Source organism: Mustela lutreola, chromosome 4 (assembly GCF_030435805.1).
Source record: "Mustela lutreola isolate mMusLut2 chromosome 4, mMusLut2.pri, whole genome shotgun sequence".
Lineage (NCBI taxonomy): Eukaryota > Metazoa > Chordata > Mammalia > Carnivora > Mustelidae > Mustela > Mustela lutreola.
Window position 1 is genome coordinate 61825322 of NC_081293.1, and position 17088 is coordinate 61842409.

The 17088-nt window shown below is 41.5% G+C and overlaps 1 long non-coding RNA gene across 3 annotated transcripts in view; it reads right to left on the minus strand.

The window, feature by feature from the left end:
* LOC131828912 (uncharacterized) overlaps positions 1–17088 on the minus strand; it is a 461649-nt gene that overhangs the window by 394819 nt on the left and 49742 nt on the right. For 2 of the 3 annotated variants that reach the window (XR_009352603.1, XR_009352605.1), the window contains exons 4-6: positions 9036–9167; positions 3274–3416; positions 2176–3167 (exon numbers count right to left, since the gene is read on the minus strand). This is a non-coding gene — a long non-coding RNA (uncharacterized LOC131828912). Of the gene's footprint in view, positions 1–2175; positions 3168–3273; positions 3417–9035; positions 9168–17088 lie in introns of those variants that run through there. The other variant, XR_009352604.1, reaches the window with a different exon arrangement.

A 17088-nucleotide genomic window follows, 5' to 3' on the forward strand; every position in this document is an offset into this window, starting at 1 on the left:
GTTGTAGCTAAAGTCTCAATTTTACTGGAAAGAATGAAAGAAGAAAAGCAAGATTTCTAACTAAGATTTTAAACTACATTCATTTTTGTGAAATGAACTACATTCACTTTGGTCATCTGTTTTTCTGGGGTGGAAGAAAGTTTCCAATGATCTTGATTTATTTATCCATTTTATTATATAGAAAATAGAAATTCAAGTAAGATATTATATTGCTTGAGAAAGGACAAATGGGGATAATCAACACATCTTATAAGCACTTCTTCCGAAGGAAACATCTCATTTAATATTCCAGTTCTGCAGAAAACAGCAAGTAGAATGGAAAATCACCGATTGCACTAAAAAGCCACACTCCACACTAAAAAGTCTCTCCCTTCCTCTCCTTTACTGCAACCACCCTCGACACTTCTGTGGAGGTCGAGAAAAATTAAGTCCATCCCACCTGAGGTTTAGCCTTAGCATGAGTACAGCCATCTTAGCTCTGGCAGCCATCTCAGACCCCTGTGCCCAAGGGCTGAACTTTCCCCTACTTTACTTTAGTTCTAAGGACCCCCACCGTGCTTTGGTTCCAGGAAGCCCCACCCTGCTTTAGTAACAGGAACCCATAAATACCCCTGCCTTAACTAAACTCGGGGTCCAAGTCCCTACTCCTCTGTGTCAGGTATACTTGGGCCCAAGCTTAAGCTTGTCAAATAAACCCTCATATGATTGCACCGGTGTTGGCTCCTTGGTGGTCTCTCAGACGCGAAAACTCGGGTACAACACTTCTGACACCAGTTGTGTGGGTTTTCCAGACATCAAGCAATTCTACACCAGCAGGATGTCCCATAATCCAATTCAATTCTGAATTCAAGTCAATTCCATTCCATTCTAATCAGAGTTAGCGCCAACCCCACGACTTTCAGGGTTGAGTCTCACAGGAGTGTCCCCTCACTCAGATGCCAATCCCAAATGCTAGGTCCCCACGTTACTCCCAGCTTCTGCCTGACTTTGTTTCAAGCCAGAGCTTCCCATGACTCCCTGCTGTGGAGTCAATCATTTGCTCAAATGGTTCACAGAACACAGGGTAACACATTTACCAGTTTATTATATAATAAAGGATGCAGGTGAGCAGCCTTATGAAGAGATACATAGAAGGAGGACTGAAAGAGTCCCAAGCACAGGAGCCGCTGTCCCTTTGCAGCTGGGGTACACTATCTTCCCCATTCATGGATGTGTTCACCCATCTGGAAGATACTCAAACCCCACTCTATTTGGATTTTTACAGAGGTTTAGTAGGTAAGTATGAGCATCTAGTAACTCCATTTCCCGCCCCTCTCCCTCTCTTGTGAATGGAAGGTGAGACTGAAAATTCCAAGCTTCTAATCATGCCTTGGTCTTTCTGGTGACCAGTCCCATGGAGGCCCACCAAGAACCACCTCTTTAGAACAAAAGAAACTGCTGTCACCTAGGAAATTCCAAGGGATTTGGGAGCTGTGTCAGCAACTGGAGTCCATGACTAAGTGTTAGAAGAAAAGATTCTCATAGCACCCTAATTTACAAAGGTTTTAGGAACTTTGTGTCAGGAACGTGGGGCATTCAGTATTTCTTATTATCTCACACATATCCAACAATGAACAATTATAAAGGATGCTGGCTATGTTCTATTGTTTTATTTTTTCCTTATTTCCTCTGTGTGAAAAGAAGGAGCCATGCACTTTTTTTAAAAAGGGGGTTCTGGGGCGCCTGGGTGGCTCCGTGGGTTAAGCCTCTGCCTTCAACTCAGGTCATGATCTCAGGGTCCTGGGATGGAGCCCTGCATTGGGCTCTCTGATGAGCAGGGAGCCTGCTTCCCCTAGCGCCCCGCCCCCCACACCGCCTCGACCCTGCCTGCCTCTCTGACTACTTGTGATCTCTCTTTCAAATAAATAAACAAAATCTTTTTAAAGGGGGGAGGGGTTCTGTAGAGAGAAAATTCACCTCTGCATCCAGCCCTGGGGGAGGAAAGAGCTGCTGTCTGCAAATCCACCCACCACCATTTACTCAAACAGAAAAAGAAGAAGAGAATACCAAATAGAAGAAAGAAAAAAAAAAAAAAAACTACCAGCCCCCACACATCACTGATAATGCCTCAGGCATACATGGATCTACCCAGTAGTATCTAATGACAAGATTTGTAGGAGGCATTTATCTTTGAAATAAATTTGAAAAGATGTTTTTTAATCTAGTTTAAAATTTGTATTGAGTAAATCCTAAATAGCAAAATCTCAAAGTAGGAAGAGAGGTTATTTACATTCAAGGAGACAGAATTGGTTAATCAGAACTAAAAAATTACAGCTCTGCTGGGTATGCATTTTAATTTGGTCTGCCGTCGAGGGCATTGTTAGTCGGAGCAATTACGGAATGAACCCACAGCCTGGAAGTCATCATCCACGGAGGGTTTCCTGTAGGTTGTAGGTATAATAATATTCTTCCTTTTCACCTTCTGGCCATCCGAACAGCATAACAAATTAAAGAAAACATTTTTTCCGTATTTAGCAAACTCGGTGTGATTTTGACAATGGGGAGAGCCGCAATAACTGGGGAGAATGGCGGGATCTTGCCAGTAGGGGGCGTTCACGCCAAATTAGCAACCGAGAGCTTCGGAAATGGGGGAGTTCGCGGGAGAGTAACTCGAGAGGACTAGGCTTACCAGTCACAGCCCCTAACAAAGGCAGAGTGAAGTCATTTATGGGAGGGCATACGTGCACGTAATCGCACGGGCCCAGGTGCTTTGAGAGAAACCTCAGTGGCCTGTGGGAGGGCCGCTGGGCGCAGGCGTTCCCGAGCGCGCTGCCAAGCTGCGTCCTTTCCCAAGGTCAGCTGTATCAGTCAGAAAGCCGAGTTAAATCACAATCCCGAAGCAGGTTCCGGACTCCAAACTTCAAGACATTCCCCCTTGTGATTAACTTGGCTTCTCACACACACGCAGGGCAGGGCGGAAGACAGGCCACACGGCAAACAAGACGACAGAAGGGTGCCGGACGTGGACGAACCCCACGTGCAGTCGGTGTAGGGGCGCGCGGTTGAGGCGAGGCTTCGGGGGTCCGGGGGCAGCTCTGGGCACTTAGGGCTGCTTACCTTCAAGCAGGCAAGGCTCTCGGTTCTGGTCGGAGATCCCTCGGGCAGAGCCTTCAGCAGCAGTTGCCTTTCTAAAGTGGTCAGACGTGGAGAGGTCAGGTCTGAAATTTCTGACATTGTGCTGCCAAAACCCTCCCCTTTGTAAAGGGATCGAATCGGTCTCGAGTCCCTGCAGACCTGCTCTGGTTCTGCTCGTTTTCAGTTCTGGGGTGTCAGCTGACGGGGGTCCTGGCGATATCTCCCAGCTGCGGTACCTTTAACTGCTTGCTGCATTGCTTGACTCAGGCCCCTGCTTGACGTGAGAGACTCCATTTTGCTCTCTAGAGGGGCACAACAGATTCCATTTGATGTGTGTATCATAATTCATTTAGCCTTTTATTTGCACCTCCAAACCATTTTTTGTTTGGTGGTGTGTGTGTGTGTGAGAGAGAGAGTGTGTGTGTGTGTTTTGCTAGCACACATAATGCTAGGATTTATATCCAAAAATAAGAAATTTTTTTTCCTTTTCTGATTTTATTTATTTGAGGGATTGAAAGATAGTGAGAGGGAGCATGAGCAGGGAAGAGAGAGAAGCAGGCTCACAGAAAGCAGGGAGCCCAACTCGGGGCTTGATCCCAAGACCCTGAGATCATGACCTGAGCTGAAGGCCCACACTTAACTGACTGAGCCACTCATGCCCCCAAAATGAGAATTTTAGTGGACAAGTAGGTTACTCATTTTTCCCAAAACCTGTATTTTCGAAGAATTCCGTGGCCAGTATCCTACACATGTTATAGTAAATGGTTAATCCTTGCAGATCTGAATAAAGATCTTTCACTACCCAAGTTGTCAGAGTCTCACTTTTAAGTAAGATTCATGCACTAATTTACTCTAATTCATCAAATATGGTTCTGTTTCCCTGGGGATACTCTCAAATTTCAGTCTCATTTTAAAAAAACAAACAAAACAAAAACTTGCCCCTTTTTCTCTACAAGATTATAGATCCATCATTTGCAAAAGAGTCCTTCAAAATTCTATAGCAGCTTTCTCCCAATAAACAAGCCTTGACTTCTTAAAATAGTATTGTACATGAGGGAAGATGAGAATTATGCCAAATGCTACTTTTGAATACACTCTTTTGCATAATGGAGAAAACAGTTAAGAAAAAATTGAGCTTTCTTGAAATATCTCCATATTTATTCATCTTTCATCAGGCCACAGAGAGAAGCCCTTCCAACACAGTGGCTTGGAGCCTCCAGCAGTCTCGGGTTCAAATCCTAATTTTGTATTTACTGGCTAGGTGACTTTAGAGAAGTTATCTTACTTGCTGAGCCTGTTTGTCTATATATTGGAGTATTCGTAAGTTCTTTTCAAAGCTGTTTGAAAAAAAGAGATAATGTATGCCCCTGGTATATAAACAATGCTTAATAAATGGTTGTTATTCTTAGTAAAATGGTGGTTAAATCATGTGATCTTCAAAGACACAGATCCCCAGCTCCTTCTAAGGAAGAGAGTCTAGGCTAACATTTTTCCATTGTAAAACACATAATAGGTCTTCTCTGGCAAGATTCAGGCTGCCAGGAAGGTCAGAACTAAACGTTGTACCACTTTTCCTTAAATATACAGAGGGCTGGCTTCGGCAACGTCATCCTGCTAGAGATCTGAACAGCTGTTTTCTAAATGCAATAAAAGCAAGTATACTTACAGAACAGAATATAAATATTGCTAACCTCCAAGGATTCTCTAAGGAATGGCATAGCTCACAGAAGTCAGAAGTGAGGGGAAGTGTTACTAAATTTCTCACCTTATATAGTGGAGTCAAGAGATAATGTTTACATATGATGGATCAGAAACAGATGTTCAAGTACATGCTTTATACTACTAAGGCAACCAGTAGAGGAATTAAAAATAATTACATTAACACATTTGGGAGGTAGAAGGGTAATGGAAGTGGGAGCTGTGTAAGTGAACAAAATCTCTGACAAGTTTAAAGTATATTATTTATCGTTCTTAAACACAGTTGTTAAACACTAGGAGAAAAGAAAACAAACAGTTAATGGTGATTATCTATGAGGACTGGACCTGGAAGTAGGGAGTTTTCCTCTTCATTTAAATTTTTTTGGCAGTGTTTGATTTTTATGTTTAATTAGTATGTACTTGACATATATAATAAATATCTCTTTAAAAGAAGGAAATGGAATGCCTAGGTAGCTCAGTAGGTTAAGCCTCTGCCTTCGGCTCAGGTCATGATCTCAGGGTCCTGGGATCCAGTTCTTTATTATGCTCTCTGCTCAGCAGGGAGCCTGCTTCCCTCTTTCTGCCTGCCTCTCTGCCTACTTGTGATCTCTCTCTCCCCATTAAACAAACAAATAAATAAATAAAGTCTTATTTTAAATAAAAAATAAAATAAAATAAAGAAATGAATACTGTGTGGTTGCATGCTCCAAAATGATCCCCAACAATTCCCGCTTCCTAGTAATCATACCTTGTGTATTCCTCCTTCCAGATTGTACCAACGACAGCATATAACCAAAGTGATGGTACATCATTTCCAAGCTGAATGAGAAACTACAGCTTCTGTCTTGGGTGTTCTCTCTTTCCTGATACATCTTTTTCTCAAGATCACTGGCTCTGTGGGAAGCCATGTTGTAAAGAGCCCTGTGGAGAGGCCCATGCAGTGAGGAAATGATGTCTTGGCAAACAGCACCACTGAGTTTAGCCGGAAGCGGACCTCCCAGTCAGCTTTTTACACACAGCCAACGGCTTGACTGCAACCTAATGAGTGACTCTGACTTCATTAGGCATGCCTAATTCCTGACCCTCAGAAACTGTGTGAGATCATTGGTTGTTGTTTAAAGCTTCCAGGTTTTTTTTTTTTTAAGATTTTATTTATTTATTGACAGAGAGAAATCACAAGTAGATGGAGAGGCAGGCAGAGAGAGAGAGAAAGAGAGAGGGAAGCAGGCTCCCTGCTGAGCAGAGAGCCCGATCCGGGACTCGAACCCGGGACCCCGAGATCATGACCTGAGCCGAAGGCAGCGGCTTAACCCACTGAGCCACCCAGGCACCCAAAGCTTCCAGGTTTTTGCATGACTTATTCCAGAGCAATAGATAACTACCACAGACGGCTACCCCTAGAGAAATAAAAGCAACTGAAAAGTCGTCATTGCAGGTATTAGAAGCTAAAGTTAGGAGCTCAGAAAGCTTGGTTCTAACTCAGGAAATCTCTTCCTAGCAATATCACTGAAATGCTAACTGGTTTTTCTGTGACCAGAGTCCCATTCCCTGCCTCCATCTCAGTGCAGCCCAAGATTAACGCATCAGCCTGACTCTGACCCACGGTTTTCTGTTTCCCATTCCTCTTCATCCTCTCATGTCCACAAGCCTAACCTCTCTCGCCTAGTTTATCCTGAAAGCAGAGCTAGAGATGATGGCTTACATTCAAGTGGTTTGTTTGGTAGTGGGATCCCAGGGGTCAGAAGTGAGGGGCAGGAGAGGACGGAGACCATTACAAGGATGTGATATCAAGTTGGCCAACACTCCATTCACCTTATCAAATGTATCTCCAATCTCCCCATCAGAAAAACAGAAAGGATGGGGCACCTGGGTGGCTCAGTTAGTTCAGGTCATGATCCCAGGGTGCTGAGATCAAGTCCCATGTCGGGCTCTCTGCTTAGCAGGAGTCTGCTTCTCCCTCTCACTCTCCTTCTGTGCACTCTCTCTCTCTCTCTCTCTCTCTAATTAATTAATTAAATCTTTTAAAAAAGAAAAACAGAAAATAAACATGTGTCTGTTGGCTCCCAGTTCCACTGGTCAGGGGAGTCTCCACAGGATATTAATCCCCCAATATCCCTCTGTTAGGTATACTGAGTGCCACGCAGGGCCTGAAAGGGCACAGAAGCCCCAGAGCAGGAAGCTAGAAGCACATAGTTCTAGCCCAAGATTGTTGTGGGGTTGAAAAATGCATAAAGCTTCTCAAAACTCCAAGAGGAGCTCGTAGCCGAGGCTCTGGCTAGATTCAGGTGAGAGCAGCAGGACTTGGAGCCCTATACAAGACATCTTCCATACAACCCGCAGCCAAATAGTGCCAAATCCTATTTCACAGGCATACATCTCTCCCATCTCCTTCCCCCTTTTTTCCATTTCACAGCCACAGCTCTCACAGCCTCCTGCCACCAGGGTTTTTCTAAGGACACCTCAATGGACTAACTCCCAATGTTCTTTCTCATTTATCAAACCACCCCAATCACAGGCCAGGCCGAGCTCTGAGTCACAAAGTAATGATCGCTTTGCCTCCCAGCTCACCCTTGTAAAACCGCTCAGAGACAGGCTGGGCTGGTCACCCAGGGGCCGAAGCCAGGAGAATGAGTCCTTGCTGGGCCAGCCCGTTGGACAACACAGAATTCCAGCCTGGAATCAAGAGATGTTTTCCAGATCCTCCGTGACAACTGGGGTGAAGCTGTCACATACTGTGGGCTCAGGAAAGAAGGCCACAGTGAATTCAGGTAAATTGGAGAATATCTTTCACTAGTATTCAGTCTGACTCTCAAAAGCATTTCAACACTTCCAAAAAATAATCTATTCCATAACTTCGCAGCTAATTGGCTCCTCTGTATGCTGTATATGGCCTGGGGAAAATCATCTCCTGACATACTTTATGGATTAAAATATTAGGCAACATTCTATGATGTAACTTTTCTAAGAGTTGATGATGGATTTTTTTTTCTTTAATTTTCTTTGGCAGATTTCTTCACTTGATTCCTGCTTATATTACAAACATATTCCTTGAATCAGAGTAACCCAGATTCTGGTTTCAAGATAATTGTTCCATGCATACTACAAATCTAGTGTACATTAATTACTTGTAATTAGTTGTACTGTAAACTCCAATCTGTTTAATTAGTTTTAATTAGCTTCATCAAAAACGAAACAGTCAATTGTTATAAATTGTCTTGTTACACTGATGGAGAACACCTGGAATGGATAATTAGTTTCCCCCCCAACAACAAATTAACCTGGACTACAAGCTGTCATTAATAAATATTTCACCCCCACCCCGTTCTTGGAAAAAGCCTTAGATTAAGATCATACCATAAAGTCAAAATAAAGTCAAGTTGATTCTTCAAAATAATAAAATAATAGTAGTGTGGTATCTTTTGTCTGTCCTAAGGCAAGTCCTTCCCTAAACGGGTATGTATGTGTGAAAGTGCGTATGTAAATACCCACATCTAATCATATACATACAGATGACTTAGAAATGCATATAGAAGCACACACATTTTACATTATGTACCCCAGTCATTATCTTTATAGAAACCAAACTAGCACAGAAAATAGAAGTTTCTTTGCACATTTAATAAACAGTTACTCAGGGACAGCCTAAACCACCAAACAGGCATTTTTCCCATAACCCTGTGAAGAAGAGAATTTTTTCCTTTCTGAGAATGAGCTTCCTTGGAGACACAGACTTCCTTTCTGGGTAAATTTTGGCCACTCAAAGTCCATAGAGGGAAAGCTTATATTATAACGTTAAGTGGAAAATGCAGGGTACAAAATGGGAGGGACAGCCCAGTCCAGCTATATAAACATGTGAATAAACTGAAAAGAAATGTGCCAAGATGATAACGGTGTTTGTGTCTCAGCAAGTTTTTCTCCTTTGAGCATTTACAAATTCCAAATCCTTATACAAAAATCTTATACTAATTTTACAGTTGGAAAAACTCAACTTTAAAAAGTGCACGGAAATCCTGACTATAGGGATATTCACTAAAAAGCCACAAAGACCGGGCAGCAAGTACAAGGTTTTTGCAAGAAATTATTTTTTACCTCAAGATGAAAAACTGAAAATTGAATTTGTTTTGCAAAACTTTGGTTTGGGAAATTTCAGCTGTGGAATCTGAAACCCTATTCAAAAGATAAGCAGAAACAACAACTGGGGTTTGAGCTACTGCAGAAAGTACCTTTTATCAGTGATGGTGCTATTGCAGATCAGTGAAAGTCTTGAGAGGTTCTAAGGATTCTCCACAGCATAAGGTTCCACAATGAGCCTGGATTTGGGTCCCAGAACACCCCAGTGTGGGTCTGGTCTCCATCTGTGGGAAATTGTAACACATTTAAAGGCACTGCATAAAGCACAAAATGCCCTTTAAAAATGTCCTTGCAGGGGACGCGTGGGTGGCTCAGTCGGTTAAGCATCTGCCTTCAGCTCAGATCGTGATCCTGGGATCCTGGGATGGAGCCCTGTGTCAGGCTCCCTGCTCAGCAGGGAAACCTGCTTCTTCCTCTGCCTCTGCCCCTTCCCCCTGCTTGTTATCTCTTTCTCTTTAACAAATGAATAATTAAAATCTTTTATTTTTTAAAAGATTTTGCTTATTCATTTGTTAGAGAGCACAAGCAGGGACAGCAGCAGGCAGAGAGAGAAGCAGGATCCCCACTGAACAAGGAGCCTGATGGGGGACTCAATCCCAGGACCCCAGGATTATGACCTGAGCCCAAGGCAGATACTTAACCGACTGAACCACACAGCCATCCTTAGATAAAATCTTTAAAAAAAAAAAAAGAAAAATGTCATTGTAAGGGATATGTGAGATGTGTGATACAGGCAGAGAAGATGCTCTTGTTTTATCTTACAAACAATTGAAATGGGGAAACAGAAACTACAGTGCTCATTGTAGTAGGAAAAAACTTCACACAACCTAAATATCCATCATCAAGAGATTAAGTTATAAAATGAAACAAATCAGAGCTATGCAAATCAACAAGTATGAACCTCACAGACATAATTTTGAGGCAAAACATAAAGTCAGAGCATAAAATACAGAGAATGTGTTAAATAAAAAAATTCAAACAATATTCTCTCCATCACTTTCAGTAAAAATATAAAGACATCCATAGGATTGTTGTTATGTCCATGAGGTGTGGGGGGTTACTTACTATGTATCTAGCATTACTCAATGTTCCATGCCTCATTCTACTTAGTCCTCACAACACCCCTACAAGGAAAGCCTTGTTATCCCAGTAACCCATGAGGATCCTGGCTCAGCCCACTTCAATCATGTGCCCCAAGTCACTCAACTAAAATGTGGCAGAGAAAGGCTTAGGAGTTGTCTCCCTTCCGTGACACTGTCCCCAAGGATTTTTTTTTTAATATTTTTATTTGCTTATTTGAGAGAGAGACAGATAGTGAGAGAGAGCACACAAGTAAGGAGGAGAGGGAGAAACAGGCTCCCTGCTGAGCAGGGAGCTGGATGTGGGGCTCGATCCCAGGACTCTGGGATCATGACCCGAGCCGCAGGCAGACACTTAACCAACTGAGCTACCCAGGTGCTCCCTGTCCCCAAGGATCTTAAACACCCAAGATCCAATAACCCGAGGACCTCGTTTAAGAAGAGGTATCAGAACTACAGTCGTTCCTCTAGCTGGCACCCAGCTCTGGCTTTCCCTCTCCACACACAGACATTCTCTTTGTTGGAAATAACCATCTTAGAAGGAGGGCCTCTCCCAAAGAATACACAGGGAAGTTCTCTTCAGGAAGTGAACACTTTGTGTGTGATAGTCATGGGCTTCTCACTTCTCAGTCAAGACTTCTTGCACACTGTTCCCCATCTGTGGTTTTACTTTTTTGTTGTTTGAATGAGAGGAATGAATGCTTGGCATTGAGTGGAGAGTATGCAGACTGTGTGACACTAACCTTGAGTTCCAGATCCAGGGTGGAGTCTCAGCCTGGGCTCTGTTGTATTTCCAAGGACAACAGTTAGTGGGCGGTCATCACAAAGCCACACTTTCTGAAGCTTCGGGAAATGCTTATTTTCCCCGTCAACGGACTCATCACTTCACACCAACAACAGGCTGCCACTTACAAGACACAGAACGTGGAGTCTGTATTTCACTATTCTTGTAATGCCACAGCTCAGAAGAAGTGTGGTATAGAGAGAAAGACTAGGAGAACTAGTGCTAGGAAACCGGGAGACTTGAGTTCTAGTTCCAAACATATATTCTAACCACTTCTGCCTCAGTTTCTTCATGATTGAAATGACAGAGCTAGACTAACTGAACTCCCAAGCTTTTTCCAGTTCCAACTGCATGGAATAACATACAGAAAACACACACGGCAAAACATATACAGAAAAAAGAAATATTTAGGATAAAAGAAGCCATAGACAACTAATTTTGATTTCCCTTAACACTGGCAAAATTCTTTTGCTATTAGGAACTTCTTTTTAAATTAGCAGGTATTAAGATAATGACATAATCAAATTAAACAATAAAACATTTAATTTTTTTATTATTTAGCAAGTTTAGTGAGTACAATGAAATTACGTATGCTTCATTATTGGAACTCTTGGTAAAATGTTTAGTGATGGAGCAGGGAGACACTCTGTTCTAGATTCAATTAATTTTAATATTTGGTTTTAATATCTGCCATAGTTGGAAAAAGTTCCTCACAAAAATTCATCAAGTCAAATTGGAAAAACTGTGTCATTAGTTTTTGAATGGGGACACTCAGTTTTCAATTCCATGCATCAAACTTGAAAAATACCTTTTCTTATATTTTCCTAGTAAATTTTCATTCTCTTGAAGTCTCTCCATCAGCTCCAAACTAACTAGGAAATGATACAATATGTATTTTTAACAAATGACCTCAATACTTTCTGAAGTTCTTCATCTAAAACATTAGTAAACAGGTTAGAAAAATGTTATTTTCAATTTGAAGTGTGCAAATGTGAAAATTTCTAATAGATAAAAATCACCCCTTTAATTATGGGTACAAACTTAATGGATACAAATTCAAGTATCTTTTCAAAATGCTCTCTCTGTAGCATGTTTCTTTTGCAAAGCAGTCATGTTCTCATTATTTTAAAACAACTATTAAGTTGAAGGGACAGAGTAAGCATGTTTAATTTTTTTGAATCTCCACTTGTCTTCACAAAAAAAAAAAATAAATAAATTTTGAGCACTTGTCTGTTTTATGAAAGAAAAATACCTAATGCATTAAAAATAGTTTTGAATCTTATATTTTATTTCATTACATTCAAAGGTGTTGTTTTTAAAATATTAACCTTGTTAAAGATATGTAGCAGCACAAAAAAACTAATTAAGCACAATATACCAAAGCAAACAAAAGTGAGAATTCCAAGCTCAACATCTCCGTGTGAGGGAGCTCCCACTCACCCATCAGAATGTTCTGTTCTAAGATATTACCAAGATATACATCAAACTTATTTCTTATATTTTCTATAGATATTTTCTTCCCAGAACCTAAAGTTCTCTTTAGAGACCACAGCACTACACTATGATTAATGTAAAAGCAGAGACCAAGTTCTCCCCTCCTTGGTACTGTCTCTGCTGCCAACCCCGAAGGAAAGGTTTGGACATAGTAGGCACTTCAGGAAAACCTACTGAGTGAAGACTATTAGTCCTTTGTTTAAAAGGCTTTAACCTTCTTGTAAGACATTGCTTTAGATATTGTGGCTGCCAATGTCTCAGCAAAACAATTTTTTCCAGATTTTTCAAATAAAGAAAGATGAATGAAGGGCACCTGGGTGGCTCAGTCGGTAAAGCATCAACCTTCAGCCCAGGTCGTGATCTCAGGGTCCTGGGATCGAGTCCCATGTCAGGCTCCCTTCTCCCTCTCCCTCTGCCTCTCCACCCCGCCATTGTGCTCTCTCCCGCTCTTACTCTATCTTAAAAAAAGTCGGAAGGAAGGGAGGAAGAAAAGAAGGAAGGAACAGAGGGAGGAAGATGAATGAAAGAACTTGTGATATAGGGGCACCTGGGTGGCTCAGTTGGTAAGGTGTCTCTCTTCCACTGGGGTGGTGATCTCAGGGTCCTGGGATCAAGCCCCGACTGGGGCTCTCTGCTCAGCAGGGAGGCTGCTTCTTCCTCTGCCTGCTGCTCTGCCTGCTTGTGCTCTCTCTTAATCTTAATTTTTAAAAAAAAAGGAATTTGTGATAGAGGTAAAGGCAGGGTTTAGGAAACAAGGGTGGTAAGACAGTCAGAGACTAGCAATAGTGAGAAATTGTTACCTCCCACCACCCAACCTGGAAGAGCTTAACTGGCTAGAGAGAAAGGACCCTGTAGGAGTTGCTGCTGTGGGGGAACCCAGATGCTGCCAGGGATACAATGTAAAAATAGAGAAGAAACAGAGAAAGAATACCCCCACCTCTTTTCTCTGTCCCGTTGCTGCCTTTTGTTGGTCACACCAACCTGGAAGGCAGCCAGCAGGTGGACAAGGGAGATGTCATCTAAAAGGGTCACCTTCTGGGCACAGAGTGTGGGGTGGGGGGAGGCAGAGCAGTGGTGGGTACAAATGGAAAGCAACCCACTCAGATGAGAGGGCCAAACTTTCAACCTTGGTTTAGATCCTTAAAATCATCCAGCCCTTGTCCATACTATAGATAACTTCCTTCTCCTCCTGTGAAAAAGGAACGAGATCCTATTTCTGCTAACTCAGAGAATTTCCATCAAATCATATATTTCCTATGTCCACTGTGAATTTTTCATGCTCCAATCTATTTCATCTGTGGAACCCGAGGATATAAGTACAGTAATGCTCTGGACTTCAGGAAAAAAATCTCTATTGTTTCCCATATTTGAATTTTACCTACTCTAGTTAAAGTAACTCTTTCAGACTGGTTTACAAAGGTATTTATCAAAATATGAGCCATCTGTAGTGACAATGAAGTCCTATCAAGTATTCCAATGTTTTCAGCTCAATACCACAAAGATTTAGGGAGCAGACTACTATCTGCAAAGCATCATGGAAAATTCAAGGATGAATTATAGGTGGTCCCCATTCTTCCTTCCCAGGGAGATTACACCAGCATCTGAAGATGGACAGTGACAAATCTTCTCATAAAGATTAATTCTAGCAGGACTCAGAGACGGTCTCAAGGAAGTGGGACTTATTAGAATCTAGAAAAGTAAGAACTTTGACCAGTGGAGTTTTGGGGGAAGGGGAATTGGCAGGATACTTCAAGTGAAAGAGAAATTATTTCAGTTGAGCTAGTTTCGCAGACCAAAGACTTGTACAGTCATTGACTCTAGCTTCAAGAGACTCTGGTATGAAAAAAAAGAAATGATGGCCTCTAACAAATTTGAAATACAATATTTGAATTAAATTAATAAATAAACATCACCCCCATCAAAACCACAATGACATCCCAGATTCAGAGCTTCTCATTCTCAGTGCCAAAGGTCTGTGTTGGAGAAACAGTTCTGAATAAGTTCGAAAGTCTGAATAAACTCTTCAGACAAGCCTTTTGCAACTTGAGCCAAAAGTGGAAGCTGGGCAATTTCATTTCAGTTTCAACTCCAGCTCAGCACTGCTCTGGAGGGCAAAACTGGTAAAATGGAAAGTGAGAGTTGAATTTTCCTTGATGGTTCCAATCCCATCAGAAGAATTTACGGGAGAATGAAAAATCATTAAAGCTAAAGGAAGCTATTATAAGGATCCAGTCTCTTTTGATTTCATTTTCAGGTTACATTTTAAGACAATACCAAATATAATGCTAAATGCAATGGTGGCAAACATGTCATTTTTCAAATATATCTCTTGAATCTTCAATATTATGGCCCTACCACTACCAACCTGTCATTAACCAGATAGAACCTCTGTCTGAAGGGTAATGATTATTATAATTTGTAGAGCACTTACTATGAACCTGCCACAGTTCTAAGTGCTCCACGTGCAATAACCCATTTAATCCCACACTTAACAGATGAAGAAACAGAGACACAGTGTGCCTAAGGTCACATAGCTTCTAGGCTCCTACAGTTGTCAGATGAAAAACAAGATGCACAGCTGCATTTGAATTTCAGATAAACAATAAATCATGTTCCACATGATTATGTCCCCTGCAATATGGGGGACATACTTATAGGAAAAGTATTCATTGCTTTTCTGAAATTCAAATACAGGACATTGCATGTCCTATAGTTTTACAGAGACCCCTGTATTTTGCTAAATCTAGCAACCTTGATAGCCAGTAATGGAGGAGTTTAAAGGGTAGTTGAATAATAGTGCATCAAGGAGTTTCCAAGCCGAAGAACTACCAGTGGACTTGTGGCATCTGTTCCTTCTTGACTATAATGACATTAAATTTATTGAGTGTTTCCTAAGACTCTATTATAAGCACTTTACATAGATGATCTCACCTAATCTTCAGAAGGATTCTACTAGTATTAGGTCCATTGTACAAGAAAGATGCCTCAGAGAGACATGCCTAGTTTCATGAAATTAGTAAGCAATAGAACCGACCCAGACTGGAGTGTGTGAGAGCGCAGAGCCCAGACCGTGCCAGCCTCACAAATGCAAACTTGTCCACTCTGTACTATGTTGCTGGATTATGCTATGTCCAAAGATATGTCTTTCAGAGTTTTCCAAAGATAAGCAAGTGTTTAATCTTGGCCCTCTTTGATTCTAAACTGGAAGCTCTTAGAAAAAGGACTCCTTGAAACCAGTAAAGTCACATTCATTGTCTCCACTCCCTACCAGGCCTCACATTGCTATCAGAATACAATATGAGTGCAATGGGTGTTTATAGAGTATGACCCAGTATTACTTTACTCGGCATGCACAATGCATCAGAGTGTCTGGGTTTTATTTTTGGTCAATGACTATCCAGCTCTTGACTTTCAAGGCCCCTCACAGACCTTCTCTGTGAGGATTTTAAGGAAAGAGAATTGAAACAGCACCCCCCCCCCAAAAAAAATGGGCTGGAAAATCCTTTCAATGGTCCTTATTTGGTTTCCACATTGCTGAGTTTACTGAGCTTCAAGAGTCATCTAGGTCTTGAGAGTGCATCCTATGAATGTTGTACAAGTTCAACTCCAAAACCACTTAAATTACAGGAGCTCATTCCTGATTATTAACTATATCTTTTTTATGGACTGAATGTTTGTATCCTCCACTCAAAATTCATAGGTTGAGGCCCTAACCCCAACCTATGGTACTTTGAGGTGAAACCTTTGGGAGGTGATTAGGTTTACATAGGTCATGAGGGTGACAGCCCTGTGATGAGACTCTTTTCCTTAAAGCAAGAAGAAAATATGAGCTCACTTGCCCTCTCCCCAGCGTAAGGATGCAGAGAGAAGGCGGTCACCTGCCCACAAGGAAGAGGGCCCTTGCCAAGAACCAAATCTGATAGCACCTTGACCTTAGATTTTCCAGTCTTCAGAACTGGGAAAAACTAAGTGTGTTATTGAAACCACCCTGTCTAAGGTATTCTGTGACATATCACAAGCTAGCTAAAACACCCTTCCACGGTAAGATCATCGGGGACTCACTAACTCAGAGGAGAATATATAATCCATTTTAGTCTATTTTTAATTTTGACACTTAGAAAAACTTCTGCTCTTATCTTGCTTCCATTATCTGGCTCTTCAGAGAGGAGCTGGAGACCGGCATTGTTAAGAAAAGAGAGATAAGTCCGGAATTGTGATGCCACCAACGTTGGCTTTCTTTTTCAATATCCCTTTGGCTATTCGAGGTCTTTTCTGGTTCCATATAAATTTTAGCATTTTTGGTTCCATTTCTTTGAAAAAGATGGATGGTACTTTGATAGGAATTGCATTACATGTGTAGATTGCTTTAGGTAGCATAGACATTTTCACAATATTTATTCTTCCAATCCAGGAGCATGGAACATTTTTCCATTTCTTTGTGTCTTCCTCAATTTCTTTCATGAGTACTTTATAGTTTTCTGAGTATAGATTCTGTGTCTCTTTGGTTAGGTTTATTCCTAGGTATCTTATGGTTTTGGATGCAATTGTAAATGGGATTGACTCCTTAATATCTCTTTCTTCTGTCTTGCTGTTGGTGTAGAGAAATGCAACTGATTTCTGTGCATTGATTTTATATCCTGACACTTTACTGAATTCCTGTATAAGTTCTAGCAGTTTTGGAGTGGAGTCTTTTGGGTTTTCCACATATAGTATCATATCATCTGCGAAGAGTGATAATTTGACTTCTTCTTTGCCGATTTGGATGCCTTTAATTTCCTTTTGTTGTCT